General features: G+C 37.0%; 1 protein-coding gene across 2 annotated transcripts in view; it reads right to left on the bottom strand.

Annotated features, from left to right (window-relative positions):
• Positions 1-20,335, bottom strand: part of SGMS1 (sphingomyelin synthase 1) — a 105,205-nt gene that overhangs the window by 76,883 nt on the left and 7,987 nt on the right. Inside the window, exon 1 of one of the 2 annotated variants that reach the window (XM_083365027.1) lies at positions 15,686-15,775. The exons of the other annotated variant lie outside the window; for it this stretch is intronic. The gene's annotated coding sequence lies outside the window, so the exon portion shown is untranslated. Of the gene's footprint in view, positions 1-15,685; positions 15,776-20,335 lie in introns of those variants that run through there. 2 annotated transcript variants of the gene reach the window in all.

Genomic DNA, 20,335 nt, shown 5'->3' with positions numbered 1-20,335 from the left:
TGCCCACCCAGGCCACACCCACCCGGCCCCCTGAGGGCAACCGCAATGCTGATGCGGCCCTCAATGAAATTGAGTTTGACACCCCTGAACAAGATGCTACTTTATTTATATGTCATACAAATAGTTTCTTGATTTCTACATCAAAATCTGTATTACACACCAGCGACTCAGATTAAATAAGATTTACAGTAATAAATAAAATAGTAAAAACTAAGGCAAACAAGATTTAAAAATACACAAATGTTTGCACTATTTTGCTATCAACAGTGCACAAGTTTTTTCTCTCACAATATCTTTATTACAAATCTCAGTTACAACCTCAAATATTTCCTCTCTTTTTCCCTTAACATTTACTGTCTCGTATTTAAGCTAATACAGTTCTTATTATATCAACTCAGTAAAAACATCATTTATCAATAAATTTTAGTTTATATGTATTATTTTTTACATTCAATCTTCATAAACAATCCATATCCTGTTATTACTTTTTTCCCAATTTTTAGTTTCTCATCAATACTGCAATTTAACCTTTGACATTTATAATTTTCAGGCTTTAGGTAACCAAGATTTCCTTTATCTCAATTCATAACAGAATCTAATATCCAAAATACACATTTTATCTATTTAAATATAATCTTGTTCTATTTCCTGAAAGTTATCTATTTCCCACCATATTAAATCATCAACCTAATAATACAATATCTCCTTTAATAAATCAAAACCATTATATATATATTACCTGGGTTATTCAATAAATCAAACATATTCATTATAATTAATTTTAGGTCTAATTTTTAAATATTAAACAGATAAAATCCTTATTTTCAACTAATTTTGAAATATTTTAAATCTAATACCAGAATTCCCCTTATCTCAACTTCTCCCTTTAACCCTTTAATTAATAATATGAAATCCCCTCTAATAAATCAAAACCCAAATTTTCTTCCGCCTTATTCTGGCTTTCTTCCTTTGCCAACTAGGTTTCCATATTAGTGCTTTTAGATCATCAAATTGATCTCCCTCTATTATTATATATATTATTTGAAATAAAGGAGACCTTCCAAAAATTTTTTGGAAGGACTAGCCCATTTATATTCATTAAGTTGTCTCCCTATTATTCCAATTCCCCATGATTGCCCTGATATGTTTATCTTCCATTCAATCTGTTCTTCTTTCTCAAATTTCTTCTGATTTATATCGAAAGTCTTTTCCATTTTCAGTATTGTCACTCCCTTTTCTGGATTTTCCATTAACTGTATTTGTTGGTCAGTTGAGTCCTCTGTCTTAATATTTGATTGTTCCACTTCTTCTGTTATCTTCTGCGTTGTTAGTTCTTTCGTTGTAGTCAAAGTTTGAGTTTGTGTATCTAAGCTGGCATCTTGATCATTTATGTTAGGTCTTATTTTATCACAAGCTGAAAGAATGGTTACATGTATTGCTTTCAACATGGAAAGGATCTTTTCCTGGTCTTCATCCATCTCTTTCACATGTTTATAAATAGTCTTCATAGTAGAAATCGTTTGTCAAACATGATTTTATAGTTCAAGGTATTTCATCATCTCATATAGTAACCCAATATTCCTCAAATAAAGAGATAGGAAGGCAATTCCCCACATATAACTCTGAAAGTGAGTAAAGATTTACATTCACAGTTCAAATAGGTCAATTATGCCAACCAGCTGTTCTCTTACAGCTGAGTTTCTCACAGGTGGTGCCAAGGTCAGAAGAGTATTATCTAAGGTCTGGGCTTCAAGCCAAGTCTCTTTTAGGAAATAACAATTTGTAAACCAAACTTTGCCACAAGATGTCACCGATGCAGTTTAAGATTTTTTAAGCCCAAAATTTTTATAATCCTTTTTCCAAATTTGTTTCCTTTTTGTAGATAAAAGCAAAAGTCTCCAATAAAAATAGGAAAACGTTTGGTCCCCAAGTTTCAGGAACATATAAATCCAATTAGATTAAAGTTGTTCTTTTAGTGCTTTAATTCCCCTGGTAGTCAGTCGCCAGTATTCTTAGAGGGTGGGATAAAAATTCCCTTCCCTCTCTCCTCATGGGGGGAAAGATACTTCAGGCAGCTTTTACAGGAAAAGAAAGTACTTAGGGTAAAGAGAAGTTTGGATCTCACCCAGTTTCATCCGCATTGCTTTCAAAGTGCTTGGTGGTAAGTTTGACTTCGGCTGTCTGCAGATTAGTGATGAGCCATATTACTATGGCCGGTCTTTTCTCCGCCAATTTGGAGGGCTGTCCCGGATCGAGCGGAAAGGCTGCTGCCCTCCTGTGATCTAGCCCTCCTCCTTGCTCGTCGCCCCTACAGGGTGACTTTTGACCCTTTCCTGGGTCCTCCAGCAGAGCGAAACCAAACGCGGAAGACAGAGCTCGCCTTCCAGTGTCCTTCCTTCTTTTGACTTTTGTAAACCCGGCTTCTACCTGCAGAGCAACACTAAACATTAATTTCACCTCTTGAAATAGCTTTCTTAGGAATTTTGACTGTGTCCTTTCCAAAATCTGGTGATTAATACTTTGGTTTAATTATACTCCATATAAGAGTTAGGATAATTTCTTCGCTTTAAAAGCTTGAGGGTGATTTCTATATTAAACTTCCTCAAAACAGACAAATACCAATTTTAAAAGGCCATTAAAAAATACAGCTAGACATTTTAATGCACTTTTCTGCCCAAATTCAAACCAAGTTAGAGTGATGTTCACACAAAATTAATACAGTCCAGCCTGAATCACAGGATTTGTCTACCAGAAGCTTCACTTCTCAATATTTTCAATGTAAGCTCTTCTGCAAAAGACATTTCGCAAGAGGTAAGAATAACAACTAAGAATGATAATCAGTTTGGTCTAGTGCAGGGGTCTTCCAACTTGGCCCTTTTATGACTTGTAGAGTTCAACTCCCAAAATTCCTCAGCCAGCGTCTGGGAGTTGAAGTTCACAAGTCATAAAAGAGCCAAGTTGGAAGACCCCTGGTCTAGTGGTTAAGCACAAGGATAGAAACCAGCTGGGTGACTTTGGGCTGTCACTCACTGTCAGCCCAACTCACCTCGCAGGATTACTGTTGTGGGGAAAAAAGCAGGAGGAAGTAATAGTATTCAGTATGTTCACTCCTTTGAGTTATTTATAAAAATAGTAAAAGTGGGATTTAAAAAACATCTCAAAAATATATCCATTGATCCAGTGTTGTCACAGGGAAATCTGTCAAGTTCAAATAAAGACAACTTTATGTCTCTTGCTGAAATGCAGCACTCTATAAAAAGATGAAAGTATGATTATAAGAAAGAATCCTCCATGGAAGATATCTGATCATGCAAGCCTGCTGAACAATAACATTAAACAAGTTGAAAACATCTTATCTCCACAATGAATACTTTTAGAAAATTCCATGTGCCATTTCCATTGGGATAGACTGTGTTATGCTTACTTTGGGACCCTACTTAAGCCCTTCTATAGATTTACTTTGAATAAGTATAATTCCTATTGGCAAATATGAGAAAAGTTTTTAGCCCTTAAGATGTTACCATAACAATGCAGGCAGTTCCTTTATTCCCTTTAGGGGGCACTGAGGTTTATACGGTGAAGGGAAAAATTATTTGACCCCCTGCTGATTTTGTACATTTGCCCACTAAGAAATGATCAGTCTATAGTTTTAATGGAAGGTTTATTTTAACAGTGAAGACAGAATGACAATAAAAAAATAAAGTTATAAACTGATTTGCATTTTAATGAGTGAAACAAGTATTTGACCCCTTTGCAAAACATGACTTTGTACTTGGTGGCAAAACCCTTGTTGGCAATCACAGAGGACAGACATTTTTTGTAGTTAGCCACCAGGTTTGCACACATCTCAGGAAGGATTTTGTCCCACTCCTCTTTGCACATCCTCTCCAAGTCATTAAGGTTTCAAGGCTGACATCTGGCAGTTCGAACCTTCAGCTCCTTCCACAGATTTTCTATGAGATTAAGGTCTGGAGAATAGCTGGGCCACTCCAGCACCTTAATGTGTTTCTTCTTGAGCCACTCTTTTGTTGACTTGGCTGTGTGTTTTGGGTCATTGCATGACCCATTTACAATGCCCTGGCTGAGGGAAGGAGGTACTCACCCAAGATTTGATGGTACACAGCCCCATCCACCATCCCTTTGACGTGGTGAAGTTGTCCTGTCCCCTTAGCAGAAAAATACCCTCAAAACATAATATTTCCACCTCCATATTTGAAGGTGGGGATGGGGTTCTTGAGGTCATAGGCAGCATTCCTCCTCCTCCAAACAAGGCGAGTTGAGTTGATGCCAAAGAGCTCGATTTTGGTCTCATCTGACCACAACACTTTCACCCAGTTCTCCTCTGAATCATTCAGATGTTGATTGGCAAACTTCAGACGGGGGCTGTACATGTGCTTTCTCGAGCAGGGGGACCTTGCGGGCACTGCAGGATTTCAGTCCTTCACGGCTTAGTGTGTTCTTGGTGACTATGGTCCCAGCTCCCTTTAAGAGGATGCTCCTAATCTCAGCTCATTACCTGTATAAACGACACCTGGGAGCCAGAAATCTTGCTGATAAATACGGGATCAAATACTTATTTCACTCATTAAAATGCAAATCAATTTAGAACATTTTTGAAATGCATTTTTCTGGATTTTTTTTCTCTCACTGTTAAAATAAACCTACCATTAAAATTATAGACTGATCACTTCTTTGTCAGTGGGCAAACGTACAAAATCAGCAGGGGATCAAATAATTTTTTTCCTTCAATATATATTAGTGGTGGGAGTTTTCAAACGTAGAATATTTACTATGATATCTAGGTTTCTCCCCAGTCTAATTCCGTAAAATCCTAATAAGATCTTGTACCACAGACCAGGAAAAAACCCACTATCAAATGGGCCTATGATGAATGAGCACTATTAAGGAAGCCCAGAGGATTTTGTGGTGGCAGGAATTCCATATTTGGCTCTGCACACCAAAGATAGGCTAACTTTGGCAAATTTGAGAATGGTGTCTGCAAAGACTCAGAAGCTACACATAAGATTCCACACTGAACACACAGAAGTTTTTATCTCTTATACATCATTTTGAAGAAGGAGGAGGAGGAGGAGGAGGAGGAGGAGGAGGAGGAGGAGGAGACGACAAACAGTGTAAAATTACTGTATGCACTTTAGAAGCAAGGAAGAATAATAATTCAACAGAATTCCTTCCAAACTGAATAGGCAAATACAGGCCAACACAGGCAAGTATATACTTGTATGAGCAAAATATTATAATTTCACACAGACACCAATGAAGTCTGAACAGGACTAATCAGAAAAGAGATTTTTCATGACAGCAAAAAGCTCAATGAAGAATTTGGCAATTATGAAAATAGCAAATACCATCCATGTGGTTTTTGGGAGTAGACCAAAAATAATACTTTTTGTACTGTACCTTTTAATAAGTCTATGATAAATCCATAGTAAACAAGCTTCTGACTGTACATTGCAATAAGCACATTTCCTCTTCCCAAATTTAAATGGCAGAGGAATCCCAGCCTCCATAACGAATTTTAGAGGGTCAAACTCTCTTCTGTCTGTGTCTGTTCCACTCTGGGATTTTATCCTTGAAACCATGTAAGAGAATCATACTATGCTTCAGTACTACTGACTGCGTGTAACCAACCAAATACGTAGTCCTTGACTTACAACAGTTCATTTAGTGACCGTTTGAAGTTAAAACTGCACTGAAAAAAAGGACCTATGATTATTTTCCACACAATTGCTACATCATCCCCATGATCATGTGTTCAAAGTTCAGATGCTTGGCAACTGGCTCATATTTATGATGGCTGCAAGAGTCATGTGATCACCTTTGGCGACCTTCTGACAAGCAAAGTCAATGGGGAAGACGGATTCAGCTGCGATATTAATTTAACAATTGCAGTGATTCACTTAGCAACTGTGGCAGAGAAAAGTCATAAAATGGGGCAAAACTACTTGACAAATATCTCATAGCAACAAAAATTTGGAGGTCAATTGTGATCGTAAGTCGAGGACTACCTGTATCATCATTACTGCCACAGACTACCATGATATTGTACTTTCCTAACAGACATTCATGAAAAACAGATACCCCCTTCCCCCAATTAATTCATTACAATTAAATTTAATTGCTTTATTGTTCCCATGACTACATCTCAAAAGGTACATTACACAGATGGCAAACATAAGAAATTGGGTGATTAAAGATCCCATCAGTTAGAGCAGGGGTGTCAAACTCAATTTCACTGAGGGCTGCATCAGCATTACGGTTGCCCTCAGGGGGCCGGGTGGGCGTGGCCTGGGTGGGCGTGGCCTACTGGGTAGGCGTGGCTAGAGTGCGTATGGCCTACTGGGTGGGCATGGCCAGCTCTACATCGTTGGCATCAAGGGTGCCTATGGGGGCCTGGGCAGGAGTGGGACAGATCTGAGGGTCTCTGGTGGAAGGGGGGTCTCTGGGCCAGGGCCAAGGCAGTGGGGGCCATTCCCTCACTGTTTCCAGGATGGCTTCGTGGGCCGCATGAAACCACTTTGCGGGCCAGATCCGGCCCCCGGGCCTTGTGTTTGACATGTCTGAGTTAGAGCACTTATTCGTATAAGGAAAGATTACAAGCTTTGGATTTAGAAAGATGGATGATGGTTAAGACTGAAGCTGGTTTTATTTACTTATTTAGCGTATGGATGATATGAAGAAAGCCTTTGATTCTCAACCCTGACAAAATATAAAAAAGCAAATCTTCCCATCAAAAGTGAATGTCCAAAAACTTGAGTTAAGTGAGAAAGAACACTTAGTCACACACTATGTACTAAAACTATTGAAACAGTTTCTGAAAAATGAGATGACAATCACAGTAATTCACACTTTAAAACAGAATTGGATACAGTTCAAGTAAGAAAATATAATTGGCAACTAGTCATAATGGCCACCTAGGACTTCCAGGAACAAAACCAACATAGTTTCAAACCAGATAATTAGAAACAAGAGTAAGATATTGTTACTGACCTATAGTAATTCTATAGTAATTACCTATAGTAATTACCTATACTCTTCGGCTTTGAAACGGAGATGAGCACCGGCCCCTAGAGTTGAAAACAACTAGCACACATGTGTGGGGGAACCTTTACCTTTATAGTAATTTTCCAGGGGTGTTTAATCAGCTTATTGGGAAAAGAGGATATTGCCCTGTATTGGGCTGGATCTAATCCAGGAGACACTATTTATGTGGCCATAGTAATTATTATCTGTTGCCATAACTGTAATAAACTGCTATATTATTGTCCACGAGTCTTCTACTTCAACATACGTACAATATTCAGCCCAAATTTTTGTTCGGTACAAGTTTTATTTTCATTTAGTTGATACCAAGATTTTAAGATTTCACTTCTACACCTGCTTTTCCAGGTGGATATTTGCAGCAGAATAGTTAAATAAAATCAGCCAACACTTAATACTGAATATTACTGAATATTTTTACCAAGTTCCCAGACATCTTGAATCAATTAATTTAATTAATTAAAACAAATTAACATGTCCAATACTTATAAAAAAAACCTTAATTCCTTTCCTATTTTATAAAGAAGGAGAGCGAATCTTGACTATTGTCAACTCTACCAATTCAGTGTATGAAAATTTCATGGAAAGAACTATTTTTTTTATGTTATGATCTGTGAATGAGACAAATAATTCACAGTTGCTTTGAAAGTTTAAAACCCTTAATTCTTGTCTCCAAGACCCTTAGATACATCTAGATCTGCATTCAATATTTGGGCTGAGAATAATAGGTTCCAAGGGCTATCAACACTATTTTTAGTCAGTGTTGCTTCATTCCATTTGTCTGAAATGGTATATAGCAGGAGTCTCTAACCTTGGCAACTTTAAGACTTATGGATTTCAACTCCCAGATTCCTCAGCTTTGACTGGCTGAGGAATTCTGGGAGTTGAAGTCCACAAGTCTTAAAGTTGCCAAGGTTGGAGATCCCTGGCATATCGAGTTTCCTCCTTGAGCAGTGGGTTGGACTAGAAGACCTTCATGGTCCTTTCCAACTCTGTTACTCTGTTTCCTTTTAGTCATTCAGTTATTGGCTTTTGGCACAAGGGACAAATGGATGGATCTTTCCTGCCCTAATAAACCATAATTTGCAGACTAATTGTCTAAAAGTTGAACTCACTGGTTTGATAACTAGCTTAACTTGGTCAAACCTGGTGGAAGTTTGTATGTAGTCAAAGATGTTGTTACAGTTTGGACTCTCGTTCTTCATCTTGCACAGTGACATTTTTTTAACTGTCCTACTGCAGAGCAACACAATGTTAAAGCAAAACATAGAAATTCAGGATTTTAGCTAAAAAAAAATAAAAACAAGTAAGTATGCTTGGAAACGAAAAGACAGAAGCCAGGACAGGGGTTTCTAAGTAGTTTTGGATTGCTGAATTTTTAAGCATGTAAAAAATTATGGATGTAGACCGGTTTTATTATTATCAATCTTACAGGAAATAGGGCAGTAGTTGGGAGGCTAAGTTGCCCGTCATTTAATGAAATCCAATATCATGTGGGGGCTGTTTTATTGTAAAGAAAGACACGCATACACATACGCATACGCACAAACACACACACACAGAGATGTCTTCTATTTCTTTATAGTAGAACAGCCTTGAATTGTTCAGTCATATATAAGTATTCCTTGTTCAGCAATCATTTGTTCAATGACTGTTCAAAGTTGCATATTTGGATTAGCCAAGGTCATAACCAGAATTCCGTTAAAAACAACAACTCAGTCTAACTTTTCAATATGTTCAGTGATATCAGAAAGCAAACAGCTAATAGCGCCATGTTTCTATCAGCCAATTCTAGTGACTAAGCGCAAGCTTGTTTTCAACTTACTTCAGAAATTACACTGGGGATCCCAAAGGTGATCAGAAATGTTTCCATGGGGAGTTGTCTCAAGAGAAGAAAATTTGGCATATTATGTGGCAATTGTATATACATACTACACTATCATTCTTCGTTTCTTCATTTTTAAAGTTTTACTTAACAAACTCAAGAACAGTATTAACATTTAACACAACAGCAGTTATATTACATGACACACTTTATACCAGACATGTCAAACACAAGGCCCGGGGGCCGGATCTGGCCCACAAAGTGGTTTCATGTGGCCCGCAAAGCCATCCTGGAGACAGTGAGGGAACGGCCCCCACTGCTTTGGCCCTGGACCAGAGACCCTCCTGCCAGAGACCCTCAGATCTCCTGCCCAGGCCCCCATAGGCACCCTTTATGCGAACGATGTAGAGTTGGCCATGCCCACCCAGTAGGCCATACGCACTCTAGCCACGCCCACCCAGTAGGCCACGCCCACCCTGGCCATACCCACCCGGCCCATTGAGGGCAACCGCAATGCTGATGCAGCCCTTAATGGAATTGAGTTTGACACCCCTGCTTTATACAGTTTATTTACTCTTTCAGTCTTAGGATAATAATAAAAAAAATCAATAAACCTTAACAGCTTTTCCCTAAAGGTAGGTTGATGTTGGCAATCCTTGTGCTTTATTCTTTATTCTTCCTTATATACTCAATACTATTGTCGTGGAAAAACCCAATGGAAAAGACAAGAGACAGCAACACAAACCAATAATTCTTACTTTAAGATTCAGAGTTTATTTTTTCTAATAATTTGGAAGATAGCAAGCATAATAATACATCATCACGTACATTAATAACCCATTGCAATGAGGACCATATGACAATAGCCGAATCCAATAGGACAGCTATAGCCAATGGGAAATCAATCAGGTCCAGTCCCAACCTTTTATACTCTTTCTTGTTCTAAGACTGTAGTCAGACGGTCCGCTGACTTTTGCTGACTTCTTACTGACCCCCTGACCTACTTTCCACATATACCTGTGTTCATTGCAACCCGCATCCATCAGCTATTTTCAGTTCCCTATTTCTCCCACGGTTATAATACTCATGTTCCAAATATGCCTAGACCTATCTATTTTGCAATTTCATATTACACAAAGCTCAGCAGATTACAAATAGTACATTCGTATTGTGAAATAGTATAAAGTTCAAGTCAAAGCTTTGTTTCAAATCACTAGTGTGGGGCCTATCTCAGGTTTGCTTCAGCCTCATCTTATTATGTGAGGAGGGGACTATATTTTCGTCTCCCACACTATATAATTGTTCAAGTCACTTTTCCCCATCACCGTTCTGGTGGTTTAACTTCCCTTATATAACTTTATTTCACATTGGAGAATAGAATATTACAATCCATCACACCTTTTCAAGCTTGGTATTTCTTTCGTTGAGAAAACCAGCATAAAAGCCAATAATATGATAAGCAACCTTTTTTAAAAACCAATAGGAGAAGTATAGACCAATAAGTAGCTAATTACCGTATGTATGGCAATTAATTTATTATATAAACAATGGTATGAAATATAATTTTCTCCAGATGTTGCTAAAAATAACTCCCTTAAAGCCTCACCCCCAATGTATAATACTGTAGTAAACTATAATTCAGCAAAATCTGGAAGGCTATTAGTTCAGGACATGAAGATTGAGGCATCAAAAATAGTTCAGATAGAATTTAATCCTATTTTATATATCTGTGGTGATTATTCAGCATCTTTAGGAATATAATCCTTCTAGCACACTGGCAAATTTAGTTTATTAATATGAATTATAATCCATAATATATTTTCTTTAGCATGTAATTCTAGTAAAGAGGGTCCCATAATGCAATTAGTAGTTTTCATTATTCAGCTTCATTTCAAAATCAAATATTTCATTCTTATTATCCTGTATCTGGTGGTGCTGGTGATGACCTATAAAGCCCTAAATGGCATGGGCCCAGATTATCTTAGGGAACACCTGCTGCCAGCATCAACTTCCCATCGTCCTGTGCACTCCCATAGGGAGGGCCTCCTTAGGAGTGCCGGCGGGTGATCCCCAGAGGGAGGGTGTTCTCTGTGGGCGCGCCTGCCCTATGGAATGATCTGCCTGTGGAACTCCAGACCGCCCCTGACCTTCATTCGTTTCGCCGGGACCTGAAAACCTGGTTCTTTGATCTATCTGGCCTGGACTGAGGGGTTTCAAGTTTTTAAACTTTGTTTTAATTTGTTGGGCTATTAATTAATTTAATTCATTTTAATTCTATTTTTACTTCAACTTTTATATTGTCTTTTAAATTTTGCCCTGTAAACCGCCCTGAGTCCTTCGGGAATAAGGCAGTATATAAAACTAATTAAATAAATAAATAAAATAAATATCTTCTTTCATTAGAAGTTCTTTGAATTATTTTACTTCTTTTATGGTTTGGCAGTATTCCAAATTTATCATACTACTTGATTTTGGATTACCTGGTTTATCTACTAAAATATACTTGATTAATTTATCCAGATAGTTTGATTATTTTAGTTTTGAACAAGGCTTTCCTAATAGACAGGGAGCATGGCGGCGTGTCAGGATGAGCTCCTGTCCTAGCCCCAGCTCCTGCCAACTAGTAGTTCAAAAGCATACAAATGTGAATAGATAAACAGGTACCATTTCAGTGGGAAGATAACAGTGCTCCATGATGTCATGCTGGACACATATGACCACGGAAATGTCTTGGACAGCACTGACTCAATGGTCTTGAAATTTCCCCATGTAGAGGGCACTGACTAGTGAAGTAAAATCTGCACGGATTCCTAGTTCCTAATAGATAAGTTATTCATTTTGATTTGTTCTTGAACTTGAATATTTGGATTTAAAGAGGGCACAGGATCATTTTCTTATTCCATTTTTTCTCATTTTTGAAAAATGAATGTTAGAAACAGGCTGTCATTTCTTTCATGATTATTTTTTTTCTTCTGTGATTGGAGCTACAACTTTCAAAGGCTACTAGTCATTATTTCAAAATGGCAATAGACAGATAATTTAACTCCTGGGGCAGATGTTGGAAGAGTCATATATGCAAACAGGGGAAGTTCTGCTTTACCATCCCCTTTAAATACTATTATCCCATACTCCTTACTATTCCAGGTATTATAATTCAACAGAAAATAACTTCTTTAACTGTTACCGTAAGGGCTTGGTTATTTTTAAGGAAGTTAAAAAAACAGAACATCCTCAAGGGGAAGTGATAGCAATAAATATAACATGTTTCCTTAAATTTGAGTTGTGTCATTTTAATCTAGATATTTTTAGATTTTTTTTTATTCTCCCTTTATTTTTATAAGTAACTCAAGGAAGCAAATATATCCAACACTATTTTCTCCTCCTATTTTCTCCGTCACAGCAAACCTGTGAGATGAGTCAGGCTGAGAGAAAGTAACGGGCCAAAAGTCACCCAGTCAGTTTTTCATGCCTAAGATAAACTGGAACTCAAAAGTCTCATGGTTTTTAGCCTGGAGCCTTAGTCACAAGACCAAACTGGCTCTCTATAAGAAACAGAGCAATTTACTTGTGTTTCTAATGGTTGGTATGCAATGAGACAATGCGTTTTCAGACCTAGGAACCAAAACCGATGACCAAACATCTTTAAAATTGTCTCCTCACTTACCTGCCTGCCCACCCCTTGAGATCTGATGGAGAGACCCTTTGTGATGTCCCATCAGTGGTAGGGTACAACTCCTGGAAACCCAAGGTGCTTTTTCCAAAAGGCAAACTGGACTTTCTTGGTTATTTTTTCTCTGAAAACATTTCACTTCTCATCCAAGGATTTTCTTCGGTTCTCTTCTTTTTCAGAATTAAAAAAGCTTCTTAGATGAGAAGTGAAAGGTTTTCAAAGAAAAGAACCAACAAAATCCAGTTGCCTTTTGGAAAAAGCACCTTGGGAGGGTCATGACCTGGATGATTGAGTTTCTCCACAGACAATTCCTGGAAACAAAACAAAAGAACTCAACAGTCACATCTGAACTGAGGTCTTAGAAGAACATCTAGACACCCCTCATAGTAGCCTTTATTAGCTGGTTTAAGACTTTCCTATTTAAAAAGGCATTTTTCCACAGGCCATGCATGTTTTTCCTGAATATGCTATTTACTATAGTTTTCCCTTCTACCAGATGACCAATATGTTTATATTCAAACTGCCTCGTTGTCCATATGCCTTAAAAAGGTGGGACATAATTTAATTTAAATAAATAAATCATTCATAGATAAAAAAATAAAAATAATTCCAGTAAATAAATAATCTAAATAGTTCCAACAGGTAACCAAAGAAGTCTGAAGAATACGAATACAATATATACTTACAAAACTATCAGCTAAGAGAAGGGGAAGTCCCCAGGGACTTACCATTCAGAGGAAGAAACTTAGGAAGGACCTGCCCTAATTAATCAGACGATTAAAAGTAATGGCAGGAAGTTTGTACCTTCAGACTTGCAAGATTCTGTTAATGTAGCCTTTGTGATAAAATACAATTAGATCATCTAGTCATGTCTGATTTATCCAGAAGGCCTGATATTATACTTACAATCCATCGTCAAAATAATTTTCTATGTAGCTGCTAGCAGCACAATACTTACGTTAACATGAGTATATGTTGCCATTAAAAGTGTGGAAACTTTTATTTATAGGCTACAATACCCTAAAGTTCAAATGTACAGCATCTATGTAATTTCAGCCATCTAACCCAACTCTTCTATTCCAGCAAGATATTTCTTTGTACGAATGCTGTGAGAGCAATCAAAACTAGGAATAGCTGCCAACCCATTTCATTTACTAGGACACTCAGTTGCATGTTCTGCACACTGAAAACACATTAATTAACTGATAAAAATATTCCTAGTATATTACAGTAGAAAAAAATAAAAAAATAAAGTTTTAATTCACAGGGTTCTGGTCTCTGTGGTTACCAAGAGAAGAGAATGCATTCTATTGTTAGCATTTTACATAAGTGGAGAAATTGGCAAGATCTTTAAGTCTTGGAAGAAAAGGTGATTGAGGTTTTATTAAGCTTTCTGCAGATATGCTAAGCTAAAATTCTTCTAAAAGTATTTTATTTTTATTTTATGTTATGATTCAGAAAGATGCCTTTTTACCTTTTTAGTCAATGTCAGTATTAGGAATATTGACTGATTAAATTAAAAATCAAGAAAATAATGTATGATAAGTCAGCAGCAACTTCATCCTTCTGAGAAGGATGAAAATAACTTGTGCATTTCTTTGAATTAACAAACTCTTAGCCAGGATGGTATAAATATTACTGAATATTCAATAACTAAATACCCAAATAATGTGTTCTTAATTGCCAATATAAGATACATTTCTCATCTAAATACAATGGGGGGGGGGGAATAAGCAACTGTCATAGCAGACTTTGGAAATAATGCTGAAGATAAAAATTCTTACTTTTCAAATTTAAAACATAGGATCATGTTATATTTAAAAACTTCTTTCCAAGCTAATTTTACTGAGATACAAACATAAAACTGAAACTATTAAGATTTTTTCTTCTATTTCCCCATTTATGAATTACCGGTACTACAAGATTCCCGGATTTTACACTGCCACTGATAAAACAACTGATTACTTCTCATATTAGCACTTATGCATAATATTTTAAGTAGTAGTAGTATTCCAATATGACAACTTAATAATTTTTGTGCAAGATCATTTTATAAATATTTGTGTCCCACCTTTATTATTTTTGCAAATAATTCAAGACTGCAAACATATCCAATACAACTTTCTACTCTTATTTTCTCCTCAACAACTACCCTGTGAGGTGAGTTGGGCTGAGAGTGGCGGGCCTAAGATTATTCAGCTGGCTTTCATGGCTATGGCAGGACTGGAATTCTCTAGCTTTCTAGCCTGGTACTTTATCTACTAGACCAGGGGTAGGAAACCTTGGCTCTTTTATGATTCGTGGATTTCAACTCCCAGAATTCCTGAGCCAGCCATGCTGAGGGGAAAGGGAGAGGTTTCCAAGCCGAGCCATGCTGGCTCAGGAATTCTGGGAGTTGAAGTTCACAAGTCATAAAAGAGCCAAGGTTGCCTACCCCTGTACTAGACCAAAGGGACTTTCAAATATGTACTATAATTAGTTGCTGCACAGTTCAGAGACACTGAACAGTAAATAAGTCTGCAAACTCTACTATGTGTGACTTGAATTGTGAAGGTCTGGAATTTACACCCACACACAAACGCAACTAGATACACACACACAAACACACAAAGAGAGAAAGAGAGACAGACAGACAGACAGAATCAATTCATATTTTTTTACAATGGAAGCATTGGAAAAGTTAAAAAAAACTCCTATGAAATATTTCCCTTGTGAAAAAAAACCTGTACTTAGAATGTACTATATGATTATTACATTTGTCAATCTTAACAGTCCACAAATAAAAAGTTACATGTGGCCCTGTGCTTCAGATTGTTTTAATTTTTTTTACCATCAAGTCAGTATCAACTTTTACTGACTATGCAAGTACAGCTTCTCAAGACGAATCTGTCCTTTAGGCAGAAACTGGAGCCGTTTTGCAAATTCATGCAGATTTTTTGTCAAAAATCAGTCCACATGTCCATTAGGCTTTCTCAGTTTCCCAAATCCTTGCCCAGCTAGAACTATATCTTAGTTCTAACAACAAACTGCCACGATAAATGTGTGTCTTCCCAATGGAGCTACAGACTTAGCAAGCCTCCATGGTTTATAAACCCAATTTTAGTCCTCCATTTCCTAGGAAAGTGCCTTACCATCTGGAAAAGACAGATGAATGTCCTCCAGTGACACTCTGGTTCTTGGAGGCTGCAGTCTCTATGGCTGCCAGACACAGCACACTGCAGCTGAAAAAAAACAGAGCTGTAACTGTCAGGCTGACACAAAGAAAGCTTTTCTAAGGCATAGCTGAATTAACTTTGTAGGGAAAATAATGATAACAATGATTGTATTAATGACCAACAGGGATAGCGAAACAGGCCTAACGTTGATGAACCATTATGAAACATATGTATATTTGGACTGAGTGACTTACAGAAGTTGGCAGAGCTGATTTGGGCGCCATACCTTTTTATTCAGGCCACAGCCACTTCTGAGTAGGGGACCCATATCTTGACTCAGAAAGCTGAAATTACCACTGATAATGAAAGAAACTGCTCTCGTCAAAAGTGTAACCTGTGCAGAATACCTTCTGTCCAATGTGACCAATCTTAATTATTATCTATGTTTGCTATTCCTTTTTAATATTATGACAACCACCTTTCTATCTGAATAAATGTGTATTAGCAAGTATGAGAATTTTATTTTTTATTTTTTCTTATTTTTCAGATTGCATCCTTTTACAAAAAATTACATTTTTAGGTTGCAATCTTGTGTTCACTTACTTGAGAGAAGGTGCAACTGAATTGAGCACTGCTTACTTCTGATGGGCCTGGGACTCTTTTATATAGATAGTCCTTGACTTACAACCACAACTGAGTCCCAAATGTCTGTTCTTAAGTGAATTTTTCCCCATTTTACACAGTTGTTAAATGTATCACTGCAGTTCTTAAGTTAGTAACATAGTTGTTCTTGAATCTGACTTCCCTATTGACTTCGCTTGTCACAAAGTTGCAAAATGTGATCATATGAATCCAGGACACTGTGGCCGTCATAAATATGAATCCTGTCAAGCATCCGAATTTTGATCATGTGAACATGGGGATGCTGCAATGGCCATAAATGTGAAAAATAATTGTAAATCATTTTTTTCAGTGCTGTTTGTAACTTGAAACAACCCCTAAATGAAAGGTTGTAAGTCATGGACTACCTTTATATGTTGCCTTGGAAAGGCTTTCATCTTTTACAATCCAGTTTACAAAAAATAAACAGAATGTTCACATAAATTTCATGAATCTATCGACTAGTACAATATTATATATTAAGTTACAAGTTATGGGAAGCTCTTATCTGCAGGCCAAACATCACTTTCTTGGGTTCTCATGCAGTCTGTTGAACCTTAAGCAAAATCTTCTACCTCTTATGAGGAAGCAAAACTACTATAGCTTGAATACTTGGTCCAAGTTAATACTTGAAAGCACTCTGACTTCCTAGTGCTTCGCTCCTTCACCAAAGAGAAAGTACCTTAAAATGGTTCTCCCTGGGAGACAAGTTAGAAATTATTAAATTAATATTATTTAGCCAATATATTTGGGTTTAAAAAAGGGACTGTAGGGATTTAACTTTTTATTATTGATTACTATCATTGGTTTATCCAGGGACGCGGTGGCTCAGTGGGTTAGGACGCTGAGCTTGTTGATCAGAAGGTCGGCAGTTTGGCGGGTCAAATCCCGAGTGCCGCGTAACAGAGTGAGCGCCTGTTACTCGACCCAGCTTCTGCTAACCTAGCAGTTCGAAAGCAGTTCGAAAATGCAAGTAGAAAAATAGGGACCACTATGGTGGGAAGGTAACAGCGTTCCGTGCGCCTTTGGCGTCCAGTCATGCCGGCCACAAGACCACGGAGATGTCCTCGAACAAACACTGGCTCTTCGGCTTTGAAACGGAGATAAGCACCAGCCCCTAGAGTTGGAAACGACTAGCACGCATGTGCGGGGGAACCTTTACCTTTACTTTTATCATTGGTTTATTTTATTTTTAATTCTACTTTTTTAAAGCCTTGTTTTTTGTTCTTTGGGGAAAAAGTATGACAGATATTCTGAACCAAATTTAATAGCAGGGACTTGTACTATTGTTAGAAATCCATTTTATATTTTGATGTTAAGTTCTCTTGTAAAAATAGACACAATAATGTTGATAAGAAGGTTGCCAATGTATATTTCGTTGCATTTTCAACTCATTTTTCAACATTTGGTCTAGCTTTCCCAAATACTTGGAATTACCTCTTCTTTGCCACTAATAGTATTAGAAGTGGCAGAAGAAATTAGTCACCTCACACAATGTGCAAAATTAACAGTCACACATCTAACATCCAAGATAAAGGCTGAGATTTCTGAAAACACACTTCAAACGAACACTTGCAATTTCGTCTGTGGTATTTTCCTCTTTAACTCACATCACTTCAACCTGCTAAAGGTAAAGGTAAAGGTTCCCCCGCACATGTGTGCTAGTCATTTCCGACTCTAGGGGCCGGTGCTCAACCTGCTAAACAACAGATTAAAAGATTTAATACTAAAATAGCTTTGGGGAACACAGCTCTTATTCCACATACTAATTCTTCTATTAATAATGCCAGGATTTCTACAATGGGTACAAACTGAAGACATATATTATAAGTGTAATTATTCCACTTTGCTTTTAATATTTTGGAGTAGCAGAGAAATAGTAAGCTATTAACACCTTGCAGAACAAGTTTTGCATACCAACCAATCATGCAGAACCAGCTTGTCACAACATTTATGCAAAAATGTTGAGCAAAGAACAGGTTCTACTATGTGACCCCCTCTTAGGGCCGATAACATAAGTGGATGGGAATCACAATGTCCCTCATGCCAGTGACAAATCATATATTTGCTTTAGATTCATTGTTTCAAATACCAAGAAGCCATAATTCAGATTTGTCTTTAGGTAAAGACAAGACAACATTACTTCAAGGTTGTCCAAGCTCCTCAGAGTTCTGACCACTTCTGCTCTGGTTTGTTTGGGGTTTTTTTGGTAACCCCTTTCTGCAACTGAACTTCAGCTTCAAAAGAAAGATGAACAAAACTCTCAATGGTTTCGAGAGAGGTGCCCATTAGAAAGAGGTTACCATCTAACTTTAGAAACTGCAGGCTACGTTTAAATCTTGGCTTGCATTTGATAATACACAATATTATCAAAAATATCATTAAACACATGCAAAGTAACATTTAATGCAAAGACAAATCCTCAATTTCAGTGCCTGGGATTTGTAGTATATTTCTATATGGTCTGTTATATGAATAGGTCTTCCCCCAATTTGGCAGAACAAAAGTAACTTCTGTAGTATGATGAGTTTTTATTTGAAAGGAAAGGAAAGGCAGTGCCAGGAATCTGCTCAGTGTGCCAAGTCAATAGCAGAAGATCAAAGTGAATTACAGAAGCATTCTGTGGATATCTTAATACACAATTTTCAATGGGAATGATACATGATAGATGCTGTCTTCCAGAGGCCAGAACTGTAAAAATGGAAGCTTGTTACAAATAGTGCATGTTATATACTCTGAAGGAAATCTGAGAACTTTGAATAAAATTCAGGGCAATGCTTAGCTAGCATCAGTAATAGTCTCTTTAAAGGTCCTGCTCATACAATAATTTTAAAATTAATTTATAGGTAGACTTGCTAATACTGACAGCAGTGTCACAATATTGACAGGCCATTACATCCATGCTACCTACTGTAAATTAAGAAAGAAATTAGTGACCCTATGCAATAAGCCATAGCTTGAACTAAATAAGCAGTTTAATGCAAAACTATTTCTTGTAGAAACAAAAATTAATGTATTTACAAAACTCTTTTTCTACTGTTAATTGTCTTATGTTTTTGACTTAGAATTTCCACTATCACTTTCGTTTGGCCAGAATGTATGGGCTGATATAAGTTATATTCAGCAACATTGTCCCTTCTTAAGAGAAAATAAGGCAGAAATCATTTTTTTTCCTTCAGAAATAATGCCAGCACTGATGGGAAACCATATGGATAAGTATTCACAAATGGGAATACATAAGAAACACTATAGGAGGGCACCATGATGTAAGAAATAGAGACTTACTGCTCAACCAGAAGTTACATCTGTGATCAAATTATAACTTTATTATTTAAACTTTTGTGAAGGATACGATCTGCCAGATGCAATGGACCTAATTACTGCTGTGATTTACTCAATAAACAAAACATATGTGAATTAATTTAGTTAGACAGAGCTTGAGTCAACTGGAAAAGAAGAAGCAGAAGCTTTACAGGAAAAAGAAGCAGAGTAATTAATAAAGCTAGAAAGACTGATACTAAACTTGAAAGAAATATTCAAAAATGCAAAGCCTAATAGGAAATGACTAGAAGACAGAAGAATTTAACATTTAATTACACCATATATTAATTAGCAATTTCCAGATTAATCCCATATACAAATAATTCAGTACTATAACAGGATTTTCATTCCTGCTTAAGCTTGATTAATCTCATATCTAAGCTACAGTGCAATCAAACAATATGAAAACAAGAGAGTGTCCATTTTATTTAAGTGCTAAAAGCAGAATCAAAAAAGGAATATCCCCCATTGAAAATCTCATGGGCATAAACTGTCAATTTCCTGGAGGAAGGCAGGCTGCAATGAAATAGCAGGGTGGCCAAACATGTGCTTCATATAACAGATGATATACAGAATAAGAAAAACAGGATTTCAGACATTTCTTAATGCTACATGGAAAGTTGAAGACATAGCATTTGAATGAAA

Source organism: Vipera ursinii (assembly GCF_947247035.1).
Source record: "Vipera ursinii genome assembly, chromosome: 5".
In the NCBI taxonomy this organism is placed as follows: domain Eukaryota; kingdom Metazoa; phylum Chordata; class Lepidosauria; order Squamata; family Viperidae; genus Vipera; species Vipera ursinii.
Note: the sequence above shows the minus strand (reverse complement) of the source record. Positions and strands in the feature narration are given on the sequence as shown.